At 42.5% G+C, this 20,978-nt stretch overlaps 1 protein-coding gene across 5 annotated transcripts in view; it reads left to right on the forward strand.

Annotated features, from left to right (window-relative positions):
• Positions 1–20,978, forward strand: part of LOC126203488 (uncharacterized protein CG4449) — a 175,252-nt gene that overhangs the window by 97,576 nt on the left and 56,698 nt on the right. The gene's annotated exons all lie outside the window — the stretch shown is intronic.

Consider the following 20,978-nt stretch of genomic DNA (forward strand, 5'->3'; position numbering starts at 1 on the left):
ACCAATAGCAAAGGCGGTTGCGGTAGAGAACTTCATAAAATGGCTTCCAGCATATCGGAGCCATTATGCACGAATGCATGAAACAGTGGATTGGAAGTATTTGTCACCAGACCTGAGCATGGGGAAGTTATACCATTTATATAAAGCCAAGCATGATGATCCGGTCACGTATTACATATTTGGTCAGATATTTAATACAAGATTTAATCCATCCTTTCATCCCCATGTAAGTGATTCCTGTTGTAAATGTGTCCTCTACAACATCAAACATGGTGCAGCTGACACTGCGGAAGAGAAGGGTAAATGGGAACGTGAAAGAGGGTTACATCAACGAAAGGCTGAGAACGTGTGGACGGGAATGCATCACATCAGGAAAACAATATGACAATGATTGCTTTTTATTTGATGAGGACTTTACTGGCACCGGTACTTACAACAGGTATGTGTTACTACAAGCAGCAATTGTGGACCTACTGCCTTGGAATACATGACATATGTACCAAGAAAGCTACCATGTATCTACAGAATGAGGTTGAAGCATCCCAAGGACCGCAAGAAACTGGAGTCCAAACAAAGCGACTGAATATGTACTCGGATCAATGTGGTGGGCAAAATCGGAATATAAAAACGGCCTTACTGTGTCAGTTCATGGTTCTGCATGCAGACTTCACAATGGAAGTAATCCACCATAATTTCCTATTCAGTGGGCATTCATATCTACCATGTGACCAGCACTTTGGTATCATCGCTAAGAACAGGAAGTTTCACACAAACGTATACAAACCCTCTGACTGGATGAATGTTGTTATCACTGCACGAAAACAACAACCCTTCACTGTTATACCAATGACAAGGCATGATTTCATGTCCACTGTACGTTTAAAGAGAAACAAACATAACCTTAAAATGTCGACACAAAACACCAGGATGCAGTGGTTCCATATTCAGTGGCTTCAGTATAAAGCATCCTCTCTCCACAACGAGTACTCCAATGAGCCAGCCAGATGTCCCGTTTGCCAATGTCAGTTTTGCTAAACAAGGGTTGAAAGTAATGGAGACTCTGGACTTACTATATCCCGATGGGCACACTATTAGCCCATTGAAAAAGACCAATTTAATGACCTTGCTGCAATTCGTACTCCCAGTGTACCATGGTTATTACTGTAACTTGAAGACATCTGCACAGCCATGTGGTGACACCATCCCTGTAAATGATGATATGGATGATGAACATTAATACCTCATGTGTATCTTTTCAGTGTTTGATTACAGTGTGTAAAGCAATAACGGCCTATCCCACATGTTTCATGTATTACGGCCAAGTGTGCCAAAACAATAGTGGCCTAAGCCACACAAAAAATGGTCTAAAAACACTATTGCAGTTAACTCCATGTATAGCCGATTACCGGACACCGTATCACATTGTGGATACCACAATCATTTCTATAAGCCACAATCACTACCTTACACACAAATTCCGCAAACGTCAATATCTCCCAGTTACCATTCCCACAAACCAGTATGCTGTGGGTTAGGCTACTATAGTGCTTATAGTCTCAAATATGTAATGCATCAGCAACTCAGGATATTTTTGCAGAGAGACTGAAATATGCCATTGCTAAATTCCTCTACAAGAAAGGTGTTAGGAAAGGCATCAATAATTATTGACCCTTTTTGCTACAGATGGTATTTTTGAGAAGGTGATGTATTCTGGAAGCAACAGTAATATCCTCAGTAAATCAGTTTGGATTTCAGAAGAGCTGTGTAACTAAAACTGTCATTTACATGTTCAGTCATCAAATTTTACAAGCATTAAATAACAAAATAGCATTGTTTGGGATTTTCTGTGACCTATGTAAGGCATTCAACGGTATCAGAATATTCTCCTAGATAAACTGAAGTTTTATGAATTTCATGGTATACTAGATCAGTGGTTAACCAAAAGAATGCATAAAGTTATATATAGTACGAGGGTTGACTGAAAAGTAATGCCTCCACCTTCGTAACTCTTCAACAGTTGGCAGCATTGGTATGTGGCGGGTACTGGCTTGTTCCGTAGCCTCTTCTCTGCAGCTCCAGTTGGCAGGAAGCCTTAGGATTGAACGGTTGTGTTGTTATAATGTAAAGTATGGAACTCTGTGCAAACGGTTGGTCAGTGTGATTTAAGCAATGTGCAGTCAGTGGATTCTTGACAGCAGGTGTCACCCCAAAGGAGATTCATCAGAGAATGAAAGCAGTTTATGGTGATTGTGTTGATGTGAGTACTGTGTGTCATTGGATGAGTAAGTTTAAAGATGTTGAAGTGGGAACATGTGACCTGCATGACAAGCAAAGAGTTGGATGTTCTCTGACAGCAACCACGAAGTTTCACAAGCAAAATGTTGACAGATTGATTCAGGACGATCGTCGTATCACTCAGAGAGAAATTGCAAGCACAATTGTAATTTCATAAGAATGTGTGGGTCACATATTTTCCTGCAGCATGACAATGCCAACCCACACACTCCACATGCCACCAAATCAGAACTTCAGAGACTGAATCTCACCACTGTACGGAATACTCCATACAGTCCAGATTTAGCATGTCTGACTTTCATCTGTTCCCGATAATGAAAGATGATCTGCGGGGACGTCATTATGCTTCTGATGAAGACGTTGAGAGAACTGTGAGACTGTGGTTGTGGAAACAGTGTGTCAACTTCTTCCGTGACGACTTCACAAAACTTGTTCATTGTTGGCAGAAATGTATCAAATTGGCTGGTGATTATGTGGAAAAGTGAATATTGGTAATTAAATATCACATTCTAAGGATTATTTCTGCATGTGATTCATTAAAGTATTCCCATCCAAACCCAAGTAACAAAGGTGGAGCCATTAATTTTCATTCAACTCTCATAATTCAACCAAAGTAAGCAGGGGAGATTCTTTCACAACTTCTTGGTCCCAGTTTGTATTTTTCTCCATTCCTGGTTTAGGTGTTACAAATAGTCTCTGTCTCACTACAGCTTTTACAGCATAGTGGTCTGAGTCTCAGTTAGGGCCCATGCAGCTCCTCACATCAATAATTTACGTGGCATGTCGTGACTTTACTAACACATGACCTATTTGATTGACTACTCCACTTACGTTTGATTTACATATTCCAAGATGTATTCTTTTATGTGGGAATCATATGCTCCTGATGATTAGATTATTTCTAGCAGCAAACTGACATAACATTTCTCCATTCTTGTTACTTTCTTCATGTAATGTGTATCTCCCAGATACTCTTCCATATTCGCTTCGCCCAACCTGTGCATTAAAATCTCCCATAACTAAGAACAGATCATACTTTTATACTTTAATGCATGACCTTTCTAGATCGTCATAAAACTTTGCCTTTGTTTCTTCTTCTGCTTCCTCTGTTGGTGCATATGCTGTTGTTATCGTCATATTTCTGTATTTACCTTTCACTCTGTCTGCTAAGTCCTTCATTTATGGCTTAAAATTCCAAAACACTTTACCAACCTCCTTTATTACTGTGAATCCCGTTACAGGTTGTCCTGTTCTTCTGTCTGTTCCACTATACAGCAGAGAATACTGGGGCATATCTATAAGTCCTTGTCCTTGCCATCTTATTTCTTGTAGCGCTACAATGTTGTACTTGAACTTTATGATCTCATCAGTAATTTCTTTCATTTTTCCAGGTTTCAACATTGTTCGTGCATTCCATGTTACTATAGCCAAATCTTTTGTCCTTTTTCTCTGCCGAGGCTGTAATTTTTGTGTCTCATCCATCATCCAAGGCTGTTGTTGAGGTTTTGTAATATGTCATTTTTACAGTGTGGGGTTATTGGCCCCGCACCCAACCCTGGATTTCTTTAGGGTCTACTCCCATAGGGAGGTTGGCTTCCCTGCGCCTACAGAGCCACCCTTCCTTATGTTGAGGGACACACTTTGTCTGGCTCCTCAGTCAAGGCTTGTCAGGCTTGGGTTACCCTGCCAGTAGCTACATTAGTGCCAGCATAGCTCTCGACTTCATCGAGGCATGCCCAGCACTGGAGGTACCTATGGTAAGGTCGTCTCCCCTGGAAGGGAAATGTATTCATACTGACTTGTATTTGCAGGCTGATAGTTGTCACCATCTGGCTCAGCGTGAAGGGGTATTTTGTACCTTGGACACACGGCACATGTCATTTCCGACACTGAGACTTCGTCACCTGAGCTGGTCCATCTTGAAGCTACATTTCATCAGAATGGTTATAGTGAAAGACAGATTTAACATGTATTGTGCGACCGACCAACTGTGCATCGGGTGACTGATGATAATACTGAGCCGACACCTAAGTCTACTGCCTTTTTGCCTTACTCAGGAAGCACTTCCAACAAGATCTGTCGTATTTTACAGAAATACAATGTGATATGTGTTTTCCAACCTCCATCTAAAATTAGAGTGCTTTTGGGTTCTATTAAGGATGATCTTTGTTGTAACCGTGACTGTTCCGGTCGCGGGGTTGCTGAGAACAAATGCGCGGCGGGACCAAACGGAAGCGGTCCGTGAATAAACAAAACGTACAGGGAAGGACGGACACGAACGACGACGGATGACCGAGCAAGACCTAACGAACAACAACAAGCAAATATCAATGGGGTCACAAGAAAAACCTCACGAATCCACAACGTCCACTCGTACACGGAAACCAAGTAAACGCGCTGTCTGTAGGGGAGATGTCAGTAGACTAACGCGAATATCAGACTGCCTGCTGAGCGAGAGGCAGGCGCTTAAATACCTGATAGAGTGTGTTGCTATTGGGACCACGTGCTCCACCGTGGTGCCCTCACATTATATGTGACCCAGGAGAGCGCTCGCAGCCACGGCTTATGGTGCGATGGCTGGAGAGACCTTTAGTGGTAATCGAGGTCCATGCTGTCTGGCGCGGATTCGAAACACGCGGTGCTCGGTACCAGATTCCTCCCCCCCGAAACTTGTGCTTAGGGGCGGATATGCCCTGGACGGTGTCGAGGCGGTCGGCAGATGGGAGAAGACCCAGGCTCGTCAACCACTGGTGGCCGGGAGGAAGTGACATCCGAGGTGTCCATGATGGCTGACCCAGAGGCCAGGGCAGCGGAGGGAGCTGCCGATCCACGTGGGCGTGGGGGGGGGGGGGGGGCTGGCGGCAGGCCCGTGGGGAGGCAGCAACTGGGGGCAATGGCAGCGACTTGAGGAGGAGGAGGCGGTGGCGGTGGGAGTCCAACGGGCGCACATGGGGGAGCTGGTTATGATGGCGGCACTCCAACCCTTTCGACGTTTGCACTGACGTCACATGCCGCCCAAGGGCTGTGATGACCATGGCGGGTGTCCAACCCGTCTTGCTCCCATGCACACGGGCCGCGCTGGGGGCGTAACGCTGAGAGGGCCAGGAGTGGGAGCAGGAGGGGGACAGCATCAGCAAATGGAGCAGGGTCCGTGGCTGTCGCCCATGGAGGAGCTCTGCTGGACTGTGGCCATCAATTGGCCAATTGGCGTGGTGCGATAGGTGCTCAAAAACAGGGTGAGGTCTGACATGGTTGGAGAGGTGTTGGCTGCCTTCGGCAACTGTTGGTTAAATGTGCAGACAAACCTCTCCGCCACGCCATTTGAGTAAGGGTGGAAAGGTGGGCTATGGATATGTTTGATATCGTTGGCCTGTCAGATGTGGCTTGGGGGCCATTATTGAAGGCCAATGTGTGAGGCAGGCCATCTGTGGCAAGAACCTGGGCCAGGGCCGTGAGTGTGGCCTCCTTGGTGGTGGACGCCATGCAGACGACATATGGGTATTTGGAATAGGCATCAACAATAAGTAACCGCATGGACTCCAAAAATGGGCCTGCAAAATTGAGATGGATGCGATCCCAAAGCCGGCGAGGCACAGGCCAGGGTGTGAACGACTGAGGGGGGCTTGCCTGGTGATGCGCACACACAGTGCACCCGCAGACAAGGCAGTCAATATCGTCATCGATGTCGGGCCAATACATGTGCTGGCAAGCCAAAACTTTCATGCAGGACATACCCCAGTGCCTAAGGTGTAATAAACTGACCACTTGAATCTGCAAATCTGGAGGGATGACACCCGATGGGCATCCGACTCCGTGGCCAACAGAAGGACATCATCGACCACGGAGAGCGTGTGGGACAGGTGGCACCGGGGGCTGAAATCCGTTCGCATCCAACAAGTAATGTAGGAGGGCCACCTGTGGAGCACATAGCGGAGAACCTGCCGCAAGATAGGGTTGTGGCGGGTGGCCACAGCAATGTGAGCAGCCCTAAGAGACGGGCAGTCCAGCATATCCCGGCAGGCAGAATCAATGTGAAAGCAGAGGACCTCCTGTTGGTCAAATGCAGGATTGGGGCCTGCAGGGAGACGTGACAATGCACCCGTGTTAGCATTTTGGGTGGTGGGCCTATAATGGATGGTGTAAGCATAACTTCATAAAAATAATGCCCAGAACTGTAGACGTTAGGCCGCCGTCTGCTCTGGAACGTGAGAGTGGGGTCTGAAAAGTGTAACTAAGGGTGTATGGTCCATCAGGAGGGTGAACTTTGCCGCAAAGAGATAGGTGTGAAATTTTTGGATGGCGAACATGATTGCCAGGGCCTCTTTTTCAATCTGGGAGTAGTTCCGTTGCGCTGGGGTCAATGTCTTAGGCACATAAGCGATGGGCTGTTTGGAGCCATCGGCATTCCGATATGCGAGGACGCCCCCAATGCCATTTGCTGACGCATCAGCCGCCACAACCAAGGGACAGTTCAGTGAGAAAGGAGTAAGGCAAGGGGCGGACTTCAGCATTGCCATTATATGGAGAAAAGCCTGGTCACAGGCAGGAGTCCAATCAAAAGGCACCCCTTTGCGATGCAAGTGATTGAGGGGTTGGGCAATGGAGGCAGCCTGGGGTGAGAACTTTAGGTAATAAGTAACCTTGCCAAAAAAGACCTGGAGTTCAGATAAGTCCTTGGGACGAGGAAGGGCCTCAATGGCCTCGACATTATGACCCGAAGGGCGAATGCCATCTTTGCTAAGCCAGTGGCCTAAGTATTCCACTTCTGGTTGAAAAAGAACAACACTTGTCCAACTGACAGCGTAAACCTGTAGATTGCAGAGCATGAAATAAGGCGCTGAGGTTTTGCAGATGTTCCTGGCGGGAACGCCCAGTGACCAAGACGTCATCCAGATAATTCACGCAGGCAGGGATAGGCCGCGTAAGCTACTCCAGGAACCACTGGAAAATGGCCGGCGCCAGAGAGACACCAAATGGAAGACGCTTGTGCTTGTACAATCTGAAAGACGTATTTATAACCTAGATGTTCTGGGAATCTCCATCCAAGGGTAACTGGTGGTATGCTTCAGTCAGGTTGATCTTGGAAAAGTACTCTCCCCCGGCAAGTTTGGATAGGTCTTCCTGTTGGGGAATGGGGTAAGTGTATACTAGGGACTGAGCATTGACAGTAGTGCCGAAGTCCCCACACAGGCAAAGGGGACCCATTGGGTTTCCGTATGACCACCAACGGCGTCACCCAGGCACTGTATGTCACAGGCTCCAGAACGCCAGCGGCCTGGATCCGATAAATTTCCTGCTTGGCTGCCGACCGTAAGGCCACTGGAATGAGTCGGGCCCGGAAAAAGCGAGGCTGTGCATCCGGCTGATGTGTGATGTGTGCCTGAAAATCAGAAGCACATCCAAGATCTGTGGCAAACAATGACACAAAAGCAGAGCACAGATCATCCAAGTCCTGAAAAGGAACAGCTGTGGAAATGACCTTAACTTCATTGGAAATTGAAACGCCATACAGCTGAAATGCATCCAGGCCAAAAATATTCAAAGCTGGTGGATGGTTGATAATGAATTGGGTAAGGAGATGGGGAACATGTTTGTACGTTGCCTGGACGATGAACTGCCCTCAAAGGGGAATTGAACCGTCTCTGTAGGCAACCAAATGCCGAGAGGGACGTGACAACTCAGGAGAGCCCAGGCAGGTGTATGTCGCCATTTTAATCAGAGAGGTGGTGGCCCAAGTGTCGACCTGAAAACTGATATCCTAAGCGAAAAGGCGGAGCATGAGGAAAAGCTTCCGCACTGATGGGTCATCCTGTGGGACTACCGATTGTAGAGCATGGACGGTATCTTGAGGCCCAGGAGGGGCAGGACTGGAGCAAGTCGAGTGACTATGACAAACCAACAGGATGTGGCCCTCCTTGTTACACAGAGTGCACATTTTCCAGCGGTGGGGACAATCAGCTCGAGAATGTGTGGTAAAGCACTGTTGGCAAGATTGCAGTGGGCCACGCGGCCGGCGACGAAGGGCGACAGGAGGCTCTGATGCCATAGAGACGTCGGACAGAGAGGAATCCCGATGGTGCTGCCATCTATCGGCAGGGCCATGTCGATATCACGAGGGCGGAACACGCCGAGACACATCGATCTCCATCACTTGCGGCTGCGCCATAAGATGATCATTAGCCGCCTGAGCAATTTCAAAGGAGTGTGCAATGCAGAGAAACTCTTTGAAGGAGGGTTTATTGAGTTTCAGCACCACAGAGTGGACCTCAGGATCAGGAGCCAGCTGAACCACCACATCCCGGATCAGGGAGCCTGCATACAAAGCCTTACACTGCTGATTAGTGTATGTAAAATCGCATTGACGGCTGAGACCCTGCATGTCTGTGACCAGGAACGATATGATTGACCAGGCTGTTTATGATACTGTTCGAACTCCAGCTGAGAGGTGACCACATGGTAGTGTTGGGAATAATAGTTCGCCAGCAAAATGCATATCTCCTGGAAAGAGAGAGCCACAGGATCGGACAACGGTGCCAACTTGTGAAGAAGAAAAAACGTGTCTGGGGAGGCACAAAACAAAAACAGCCGCTGCAAGGAGTCATCTGTGATTTAAAAAGCCGTGAAATGTTGTTTCAACCAATGTAATTATGTTTCCCAGTCTTTAGTGTCATTTAATGGTGGGAACAACGGCGGACGTGGGAAAGCATCGGACACTTGAGGACCCGGAAGCCGTTGTGGTAATGCGTCCTGGGCATCGACTTTGTCCGTTAGCAACCACAGCGGCTGTTGTAAGATGTCTAACTGGAGCTGCTGCTGTTGCTGCTGCTGCTGCTGCTGCTGCATGAGCTGCTTTTGCTCCAGAAGACAGACCAACTTCGCCTCCATGCTAACAACAACCACCGTTTACCTCGTTGCCAAAATGTTGAAACCGCGACCAGAACGGTTGCGGGGTTGCCGAGAACGAAAGCGTGGTGGGACCAAACGGGAGCTGCCCGCGAATAAACAAAATGAACGGGGAAGGATGGACACGAACAGTGATGGACGACCAAGCAAGGCCTAACGAACAACACACAAATAGCAACGGGGTCACAAGCAAAACCTCACAAATCCACAACGTCCACTCGTACACGGAAACCAAGTAGACACGCTGTCTGTAGGTGAGATGTCTATAGACTAATGCAAATATCAGACTGCCTGCTGAGTGAGAGGCAGGCGCTTAAATACCTGATAGAGTATGTTGCTATTGGCTGCTGGGACCATGTGCTCCACCGTGGCACCCTCACACTGTATGTGGGCCAGGAGCGCGTGTGCAGCCACGGCTTAGGGCGCCACAGCGGGAGAGACCTTTAGTGGTAATCGAGGTCCATGCCGTCTGGCGCGGATTCAAAACCTGTGGCGCTCGGTACCAGAATCTTGGTTTGTGTAAGGCGGGTATATATCGCATTCCTTGTAGCTGTGGCATGGCATACATTGGTCAGACTATCAGGACCGTGGAAGACAGATGTACTGAGCATAAAAGGCATGCACAATTACAGCAGCCAAGTAGATCTGCTATTGCCGAACATTGTTTGGATATTGGTCACCCTGTGTTATATAACAATACCTAGATATTTGCATGCACCTCCAGCTGTTGGGACAGTGTTATTAAGGGAACTGTTGAGATTAAATTAGTGAGCAACCTTGTAAACAGGGATGGCGGTTTTCATTTAAACTCTGCTTGGAATTGTGCTCTCTCCATTGTCAAAAAACAGAGGGACAGAGTCAATGTTATCTCACATGCTAGTTTGTAGTCTTTCACTATCGATACCTCTGACTTTGGTCACCTTTGGTGGCACTAGTTTTGAGTGTGTGTGTATTATCTTTCTTGGATTACTCCAAGAACTGAGGTTTTAAATTTGCTTGTACTTCGCCTGTCCGTTGCAGTTTGTGCCTTGAAAATGGCGGGGTGTACTCCTGCTGAAATATCAGCAGTCGCTGCAAATATTACCTGGCTCAATTCTCGTAAGTTGTTTGAAAAAAGTTTTGCTGAAAGTATGATTGACTGGTTTTATGTGAATGGTTTTGCTCTCAATTTTAAAAAGACACAACATATTCCGTTCTGCACTTCTTCAGGGTACTACATCAATAATAAGAACAATACATGACAAGGAAATAATAAATAGGGTGGAACCTTGAAAGTTCTTAGGTATTCACATTGATAAGAATTTAAACTGGGAAAAGCGCACTTGGGAGCTTCTAAAACAACTTCGTTCAACCACATTTGCACTTAGAATCACTTCAGATCTTGGAGAGAAACAAATCAGCAGGTTGACATGTTTTGCATTTTCATCGAATAATGCCATATGGATTAAGGTTATGGAGTAACTTCTGTTCACGAAAGAAAGTCTTCGTTGCTCAAAAATGTGCTGCTGTAAGATTAATAGATGTTGTTCTCTCACGTTCGTCTTGTAGAAATATGTTTAAGGTATTGAGAATTTGGACTGCTCCTACACAGTATATTTATCCCCACATGAAATTTGTATAATTCTGTGGGTTGGAGGTATAGGACACTATGTCCAGTTTTGGTCAAAATGAGATTATTGGGCCGGCCGGTCTGGCCATGCGGTTCTAGGCGCTTCAGTCTGGAACCGCGTGACCGCTACGGTCGCAGGTTCGAATCCTGCCTCGGGCATGGATGTGTGTGATGTCCTTAGGTTAGTTAGGTTTAAGTAGTTCTAAGTTCTAGGGGACTGATGACTTTGTAGAACAAAGTGGCAATTATATCAAAACGTTAGAAACAGTCACAATCTAAATGCAGCAGCCCATTACAAACAGTATTGTAAGGTGCTTAAAAAGTTATTAGGAAGGCAAAAAGTATGTGGTATGCAGATAGAATAGCTAAGTCTCAGGATAAAATTAAAACCATATGGTCAGTCATAAAGGAAGTGGCTGGTCTGCAGAGACAGGTCGAGAATATAGAATCAGTGCGTAGTGGGGATGTCCGTGTTGCTGATAAGTCGCATATATGTACAGTACTTAATAATCACTTTCTGAATATAGCAGGTGAACTAAATAGAAACCTAGTCCCAAAAGGGAATCATATAGCGCTCTTAGAAAAAAGTGTTCCGAGACTGTTACCTGAAATGCTCCTCCATGATACTGACAAGAGGGAGATTGAGTTAATAATTAAATCACTAAAGACCAAGAACTCTCATGGATATGACGGGGTATCTAGCAGAATACTGAAGTATTGTTCCACGTATGTTAGCTCAGTACTTAGCCATATCTGTAACTTTTCCTTTAGGAGTGGTCGGTTTCCTGACCGATTAAAGTACTCGGTAGTGAAGCCACTTTATAAAAAGGGAGACAGGGATAATGTTGACAATTATAGACCTATTTCTATGCCATCGGTGTTTGCTAAAGTTATCGAGAAGGTTGTATATACAAGGTTACTGCAGCATTTAAATTCACATAATTTGCTGTCAAATGTACAGTTTGGTTTTAGAAATGGCTTAACAACTGAAAATGCTATAGTCTCTTTTCTCTGTGAGGTTTTGGATGGATTAAATAAAAGGTTGTGAACGTCAGGTGTTTTCTTTGATTTAACGAAGGCTTTTGACTGTGTTGACCACAAAATATTACTGCAGAAGTTGGAACATTATGGAGTAAGGGGAGTAGCTTACAATTGGTTCGCCTCCTACTTTAAGAACAGAAAGCAGAAGGTAATCCTCCGCAATATTGAGAGTGGTAATGATGTTCAGTCCCAATGGGGCACTGTTAAATGGGGCGTTCCCCAAGGGTCGGTGCTGGGGCCACTGCTGTTTCCTATATGATATGCCTTCTAGTATTACAGGTGATTCAAAAATATTTCTGTTTGCTGATGACACCACCTTGGTAGTGAAGGATCTTGTGTGTAATATTGAAACATTATCAAATAATGTAGTTCATGATATAAGTTCGTGGCTTGTGGAAAATAATTTGATGCTAAATCACAGTAAAACTCAGTTTTTACAGTTTCTAACTCACAATTCAACAAGAACTGACATTTTAATCAGACAGAATGGGCATGTTATAAGCGAGACGGAACAGTTCAAGTTCCTAGGCGTATGGATAGATAGTAAATTGTTGTGGAAAGCCCATGTTCAGGATCTTGTTCAGAAACTAAATGCCGCTTTATTTACCATTAGAACAGTATCTGAAATAAGTGACATTTCAACACGAAAAGTAGTATACTTCGCATATTTTCATACGCTTATGTCATATGGTATTATTTTTTGGGGTAATTCTTCTGATTCAAAAAGGGTATTTTTGGCTCAAAAACGGGCTGTTCGAGCTATGTATGGTGTAAGTTCGAAAACCTCTTGTCGACCCCTATTCAATAGTATGGGAATTTTGACATTGCCCTCACAGTATGTATTTTCTTTAATGTCGTTTGTTGTTAGTAATATTAGCTTATTCCCAAGAGTTAGCAGCTTTCACTCAGTTAATACTAGGCAGAAATCAAATCTGCATGTGGAATGCACTTCCTTGACTCTTGTGCAGAAAGGAGTGCAGTATTCTGCTGCATCCATTTTCAATAAGCTACCACAAGAACTAAAAAACCTTAGCAGTAGCCCAAACACTTTTAAGTCTAAACTGAAGAGTTTCCTCATGGCTCACTCCTTCTATTCTGTCGAGGAGCTCCTGGAAGAGCTAAAAAATTAAGCAAATTCCAGTGTTACATTCTTGATTTTCTTTATTTAAACTAACGACTTGTCGCCTGAATATGTTTCTTATATTTCATTTCATTCTGTTTCTACAATCGTGTTATAATTTCATGTATTGACTCGTTCCATGACCATGGAGACTTCTCCTAAATGTGGTCCGACGGAACAATAAATAAATAAATAAATAAATAAACAGATGTTAAGTCCCATAGTGCTCAGAGCCATTTGAACCATTTTTTTGAGATTATTGGCACAATCATATGAGTTCCTTGTCCTGTACTCAGAGATATACCACGCTATGTCCTACATTGAACATTGGCAGAGTTACGGTGCCAGGAAATAACACCAAGTTCACTGTGCCTTAGAGGTATACAACACCATCTGGACATAGTGCTGTATACTTCACCACACTGGTGGCGCTAGTGTGAACTAAGGTCAGTCCAGTCAGTTTTACACGGGACTTGATAGCGTTATCTCCAGTGTTTATTTTGTACAAGTTATTAATTATGAATCCAAACTCTCTCGGGTACAAAAGTATGACATTGCTTAAAGGCAGTAATAGTGCTGCCTCAATAGGTAAGCTGTAATGTTTTCTACAGTCGTTATATTAATGAATAATGTGGTTGTAAACGTAACCTAACTTATGAGGCATTTCTATTTTACCAGATGAGGAACCATTATGTGGTCTGTTTTGTTTCAGAATCAAATACTAATCCAACTAGCTATCATACTATTGGCAGCAAATAAGATATAGGGGAGCATTCGAATAATGACGAACAGGATGACTCCAATTGTGATAGAAACTATGAACCTTCAAGTGGGACAAGTTCTGATTCAGATGACAATAACAGTACACAGAATCGATTAGAGAATAGGTTAAAAAACAACAGTAATGCTCATACTGTCCCAAATAAACAACAAATACCAAATATACTAGAGGAAGATTTATACTTAAGCAGTGATAGTGAAAGTGCTGTAAAAAGTTGTGCAATTTTAGAAACGAGTGAATGTGTGGGAAGGAAAGTAAACAATAAAACTAATATTCCACAGCACGGTAAAAAGTGTGTAGCTCATACTGACAAATGGAAATGTGACATCCGTAAACACAAAGTAGCTGGTGGAAAGGAATATGTCAATAAAAAAGGTAGGACTGTTCCTGCTGATGTACTGCAGCCTCCGTGCATGTGTAGAATGAAATGCTCAGAAAAAGTACCTGAAAATGAAAGACGGAAGATTTTTCATTCGTACTGGCATGAGGAAATGTCTGCATACATGAAAACGCAATTTGTTGGTTCGTGTGTTGAGCAACATAGTACAACTTGTTCAAAAAAAAGAAACTTAACCTCGAGTAAGTGTAAAGAAAACACTCCAAGCTACTATTTTACTGTAAATGGTGGATGAGTTAAGGTGTGCAAGATTATGTTTTTGAACACATTTTTTACCTCAAATACAGTTGTAGTAAACATTTTAAAAAATATGGAGCCAAATGGAGTAGTAAGAAAAGATAAAGGGGTAGGCATATTCCAAGCAGAAAAAACACCTGATGAAACCGTTCAACATATCAAAAGACACATTTCTTCTTTCCCACATTATTAGTCACTACAGTAGAGAGCAGAGTGTCAGCAAATATTTAGGACCAGAATTGAACATACAAAAAATGTATGACCTATACATAGATGACTGTTTTCAAAACAATATTGACCCAGAGACAAGGGGTAGAAAATGGCTTTACACAGAAATCTTTAATAAACAGTTCAATTTGTTATGAAAACCACACCTGTGATACATGTGATACGTTTCAGGCAAAACTGAAAAGTAATCTGACTCCAGGAGAAAAAGAATCTGTTGAAGCTGAGCATACTGCTCATCTGAATGAATAAAAAAACAGGTATCTTCTAAAAAGTAATTACACTAACAAGACAAGAGGAACACCAACACACACAGTATTAACCGGAGACCTTCAGAAATGTTTTCCATCACCACTCATATCAAATAGTGTTAGTTTCTATAAAAGGAAACTTTGGGCCTTAAATTTTATCTTGTATGTTGCATCAGATTCCTCAGTTCACTGTGTGATGTGGATGAGTCAAAAGGAGGGCGAGGCGGAAACAAAATTGCATCAGCAATTTTGAAGCGGGCATATAGTCATTTTCCTGACAGTGACGTGGAAGAAATCACACTTTGAACAGACAGCTGCTATGGACAAAATAAGAATGTGAATATTATGATGTGTTTTTTTTTTCTGGCTGCTGCATAAGTATCCACAAATTAAGACCATAACTGAGAAGTTTCTACTAAAAGGCCATACCCATATTGAGGATGACAGTGTTCATGCATTGATAGACAGGAAACAGAAGAAATTGAATAATATGAGCATTTTAACACCCTGGGACTGGCAACAATTGGTAAGACACACTTCCAGCAAGTACCTCGTTAATAATATGGAACTTCAAGATTTCAAAAGTTTAATTCACTGTATGCCACAAAAGACTCTGAAAGGCCTCCCCTTGTTCAGAGGAAAATGGATATGGAGAAACAGCCATTTTTTAAATCAAAGTGTGTGCATTTACAAGTGAAACAGGAAAACATGGGAATTCTGCACTTCAAAACATCTTTGGATGGTGACAACAAACAGGCCGACTTTGTTAGGTTACACAGACATGGACTTACATTTCCAGCAGATATGAGCCAACTCTCAGATGTCCCTAGACTTATTTCTCTGCAGAAATATAATGATTTACTGGCACTGTGTAACCAAAATGGTGAATATTGAGAGAATCAAGAACTGTGCTGTGATTCAGTATCTTCATTTGAAGGGAATGATGCCCAAGAAAATTGCAGAGGACATGCAGAATACACTTAAGGACAGTTCTCTGTCTTATGCCACAATGCAAAACTGTGTGTTCTACTTTAAATGTGGAAGAATGAGTGTGCAAGATGCACCAAGGAGCAGAAGGCCTTTCACCATTGCCACAGATGAAAGAGTGACTACAATTCATGATACAATTTTGTAGGATCGTCAGACAACGTTGCAGTACATTGAAACCACATTTGGAATCTCCCATTGGTGTGTTCATGACATTGTTGTGGATATTTTGGGAATGCGGAGAGTTTCATCTTGGTGGGTCCCGAAAGGCTTGAATGCAGTTCAGAGACGGGAGCTTGTGTTGTGTTGTGAAGAAATCGTCTGCCAATTTGAAGCAGATGAAGACAGCTTTCTTGCAAGGTACGTGACAATGGATGAAACATAGGTTCGCCACTTTGATCCTGAGACAAAATAACAGTCACAACAATGGAAACATCCTTAATCTCGTACCCTAAAAAAAATTCCAGTTGCAAAAATCAGCCATTAAGATTATGGCATTGGTCTCTGGGATGCAAAAGCATGTAACTATCAATGCATCATGCACCCTCCTTCACCATTTGAGAGAAGAGATAAAGAAAAAACGGCTTGGAAAACGTGTGCGCAGAGTTCTTTTGCATCATGACAATGCATCGGCACACAAAGCCCTCGCAATGCGGGAAACTCTGCATGACTACAAGTTCGAATTGTTATGTCATCTGCCATATTTTCCAGATTTGGTTCCCTCAGACTTTTTTCTTTTCCAAAATCTAAAAAAAGACCTCAAAGGACGACGATTGGACAATGATGATGTAGTGATTGATGCTGTGAATGCAAGGTTGAACTCAAAATCGAAGACCTTTTGCTTGAATGGTTTGCAGAAACTATTTGAGAATGCCTGCCAGTGGATTAGTGTACACAGATATTATATTGAAAAATAAATTGGCATTATGAAATTTCTGTCAGTCTTTATATGTTATGCTAGGCACTTTTCGGCCCCACCCCCCCTCCCCCCGTATATCATTGTGATTGATAATGCAAATGATCCATGGAACATGAAATTAATTCCAGTGATGAATAATATCATTTACTGCCATCTTATTGCACCAGTGTGCAAATTATATATATGAAAATATATAATTAAACAAATTAATTATACTATTGACATATTTGATTTTTATGAATTTTGCAGCGAATAAATTGTCTTTCACTTTTAATTCACAAATCTGGTAAATTGTGAGCCAGTGGTGTCATGAACTTATGTTGAATCTGGGGTATCCTTCGTTATATTAGTCTTCTTCCGCCAAAAGTATTTTTCATTCTTGACCGTGTGTACAATATTAATTCTTAATCGGACTTCCTCTTCTGATGCAGGCAGTTATATTGACATGACATTGGGATAGTGTGTGGAAGAAAAGAAAACTTTGTGGTTTTGCACAAAAATGAACTCCCAGACTTCATATTTTCATAGGATTATTATTCAGACAACGCACTGTATCACAAGAAATATGTCTTCTCGCCACGAGAACTAAAGACAGTCTGTGTAATACTTGACCAAAAAAAATTGAATGGAGTTTTTATCATTTGTGATTCACCTTCCAGTATAGCAAATTACATCTCTTCCGGTGCTTACAGAGGCCGCGCTAATGATTATTATCATTGGTTTTAAATTTTTGTCAGAGCTTGTTGGGGCTTTCCCTTTTGTACCTATACACCAGCCATGCTAACAGCTGCAGATATTGTAGATCTGTATTTGTGATATTCTGTGAGCTACAGAAGTGGCTACTCCCGAAATATGCATAGAAATGTATGTTCAAGTAGTGAAGCAATTCCAATAAGTAATGAATATCATATCATCTGACATACAATCAATACAGACTGAGAGAATATGAAGAGTAACATCATAACAGAAACCAAAAAGCACATCTAACAACTGAATATATTAATGTACTAGCAATATCAATAGCTCGAGCCTAGATCCAAGAACCTACACTTTCGAGGTGCTTTAGGATGTTCAAAGACAATCATACTAACCATGAATTGCTCGCAGCTGTTGAAATGACTCTCAGTGACAGTAGGTAACACGTTGATACATAATAGAAAGCCGGCCGAAGTGGCCGTGCGGTTCTAGGCGCTACAGTCTGGAGCCGAGTGACTGCTACAGTCGCAGGTTTGAATCCTGCCTCGGGATGGATGTGTGTGATGTGCTTAGGTTACTTAGGTTTAAGTAGTTCTAAGTTCTAGGCGACTGATGACCTCAGAAGTTGCATAGTGCTCAGAGCCATTTGAACATAATAGAAAAACAACATAGAGTTAACTTTATAAAATAGCACAAGAAAAGAATGATTTGCAAACAGTAACAGTAACAGGAACAGACCTACTGTATCCATTCATTTATTATTAGAAAGATCACCTTGTAGTTCTGAAACAAGATCAGCTAGAAGTATGGACTAACATCATCATTACTACTTATCTGAAGCTGCAAAAAACTGCATTTAGATGTTTGAGCTGTACCACCATTTTGTCAGCTTCTGAAAGACTGCTATCTAAAGTAGGATATGCACTTTGTCAACAACAGAATAGCCATTTCTCTAAATTTTTATTTTTTTTACTTGTTTTGTACAGCCTATAGACAAAAATCTTTGGAATATGTAATTTAATTATTGCTGTATCATTAATAAATATGATATTAGATGTACATATGTTGCTATTTTCATTATTCTATAAATTCATCATATAACATCATATAACATCATATAACATCACTTTTGGGATAGATTACACTGTTCTACAAATAAAAACTTTTTTTCTATTTCCGATAAAAAATATTGTGATCCTAGTTGTATTTTGAGTGCTGAATTGAAAACTGTTTTTGGTTTTATTCTGTCAGGGATAATTTACGAGTAATCGCAATTTTATTTCTCTTTTCGGTTTCTGATATAGTGCAGCAAACGTGAGGTGAAATTCGACAAACAAATGCACATCTTTATGATGTTATAAGTTCATCACATTAATGGAGGGTGGGATCTTACATATAACACAGTAACCTATGTGTATACACTTTGAAGTATTTATTTGACATGAGAAATTGCAGAAAATTGACAAACAAATGGCTCAAATGGCTCTGAGCACTATGGGACTCAACTGCTGTGGTCATAAGTCCCCTAGAACTTAGAACTACTTAAACCTAACTAACCTAAGGACAGCACACAACACCCAGCCATCACCAGGCAGAGAAAATCCCTGACCCCGCCGGGAATCGAACCCGGGCGTGGGAAGCGAGAACGCTACCGCACGACCACGAGATGCGGGCAAAATTGACAAACAACTGTCTTGTAATGTACATCACTTTTTCTCTTGTATTGTAAATCTTTCTTCTCTCGAATGATATTCCAGCAATAATCTGCTAACATAGAAGGTACCCACTTCCCTTCATAGTGCCTTTCTATGGTAGAAATGTCTTTATGGAATCTTTCCCCATGTTCATCCGATACGTCACTACAACTCTCTGTGAAGTAGTCCAGATGAGAGTCCATCATATGTACCTTCAAAGACATATTGCACCCCAAATCCTGATATGCTTTGATCATATCCTTCACAATTGCTTTGTAGTTAGTAGCTCTTTTTCTTCCGAGGAAGTTTTCCGACACCATCTTTAAACAGTCCCATGCGGTGTTTTCTTTATCAGTTAACCATGCTTCAAAATTTGCATCTTTCTGCAGCTCCCTGATTTGTGGGCCCACAAATACACCTTCCTTTATTTTTGCAGCTGAAAGACGGGAGAATTTGGTAGCTAGATATGCAAACCCACAGCCTGTTGGATCCATGGCCTTCACGAATTGTTTCATCGGGCCAAGTTTGATGTGAAGCGGTGGAAGTAGTATATATTCAGGAGCTACCAGACTTTCGCCAACTTTCCATCTCCGCCTAGGCCATTTCTTTTTCACGAAGTGAGAATTTCGGTCTCGACTATCCCACTCGCAAAGAAAACAGGCATACTTTGTGTAGCCTTGTTGCATTTCCAGTACCATAGCAATTACCTTGAAATCTGCACATATTTTCCATTTGTGCTCATTGTATTTTAATGAATTTAGCATCCTTTGTACGAATTCGTAATTCTCTTTTGTCAAACTAGCGTAAGCTACTGGAACAGAGGGTATTTTATTTCCGTTATGGAGCAAAACACCCTTCAGACTTGTTTTCGATGCATCTATGAAAAGTCTTCACTCCTGTGAAATATAAGTGAAGTTCAGCACTTTCATCAGGCCAGCAACATCATTGCAAAATGTCAGTGCTTCATCAGTTGAAAAATAAGAAATAAAGGCATGTTCTCTGTGCCTGAACACACTGATTTTAGTACTTTGGTGCAGTAGATTATACTCTTGTAATCTTGAACCAAGCAGCTGCGCCTTTTGTTTACTTAGCCCTAGAGCACGTACTAAATCATTTAAATCTGTCTGTGTTAACAAATGTGGCGATGACTCACTTGTGCAGTGATATAAAGAATCATCATCTGTGATTTCTTCAGTACTACTTATTTCACTGTCACTCAGAATTTGATCTCGAGCTCTTGAAGGCACTGGAAGGTTGTCCGAATGCCGCACTGGCATTCTCGCTGAAGGCAGATCTGGGTAAACAATGTGCCTCTTCGACTTTTTGTTTGTAAAACCCTGAATTTTTGTTAGACAGAAATAACAATCAGTAACATGATCCTTAGGCCCCCTCCACACCACGGGAACAGCAAACATCGCCACATTCTCTTTACCTTTCCACCACTGAATTAGTTTGCAGTAACATGTAGCACAACAGAAATGTGGTGCCCATTCTTTATCTTGGTCTCCACCTCTACTCCAAAGTAATGTTTGTATGCTTTCTTTATGACTGAAGAAATTTTCTTCCTATTTCTGGCAAAAGTGAACTTCCCACAGATGTAGCAGAAGTTGTCCGGCTTATATCGACATCCACGACGACGTGGCATTTCTGCAAATTTAAAAATACCGCTTTGGTAATACACCTGTATTAACTTAATAGTTGGGAACTAGAGGAACGCTGATGTGTAAAAACAAGCAGTCGTTTTACCTTCAGCACCAAGCTCAATCAGTTTACACACAGGAATTAAAAAATTCATCCGTGCTCGGAAATACGACAGACAGTTA

This window comes from Schistocerca nitens, chromosome 9 (assembly GCF_023898315.1).
Source record: "Schistocerca nitens isolate TAMUIC-IGC-003100 chromosome 9, iqSchNite1.1, whole genome shotgun sequence".
NCBI classification, from domain to species: Eukaryota; Metazoa; Arthropoda; class Insecta; order Orthoptera; family Acrididae; genus Schistocerca; species Schistocerca nitens.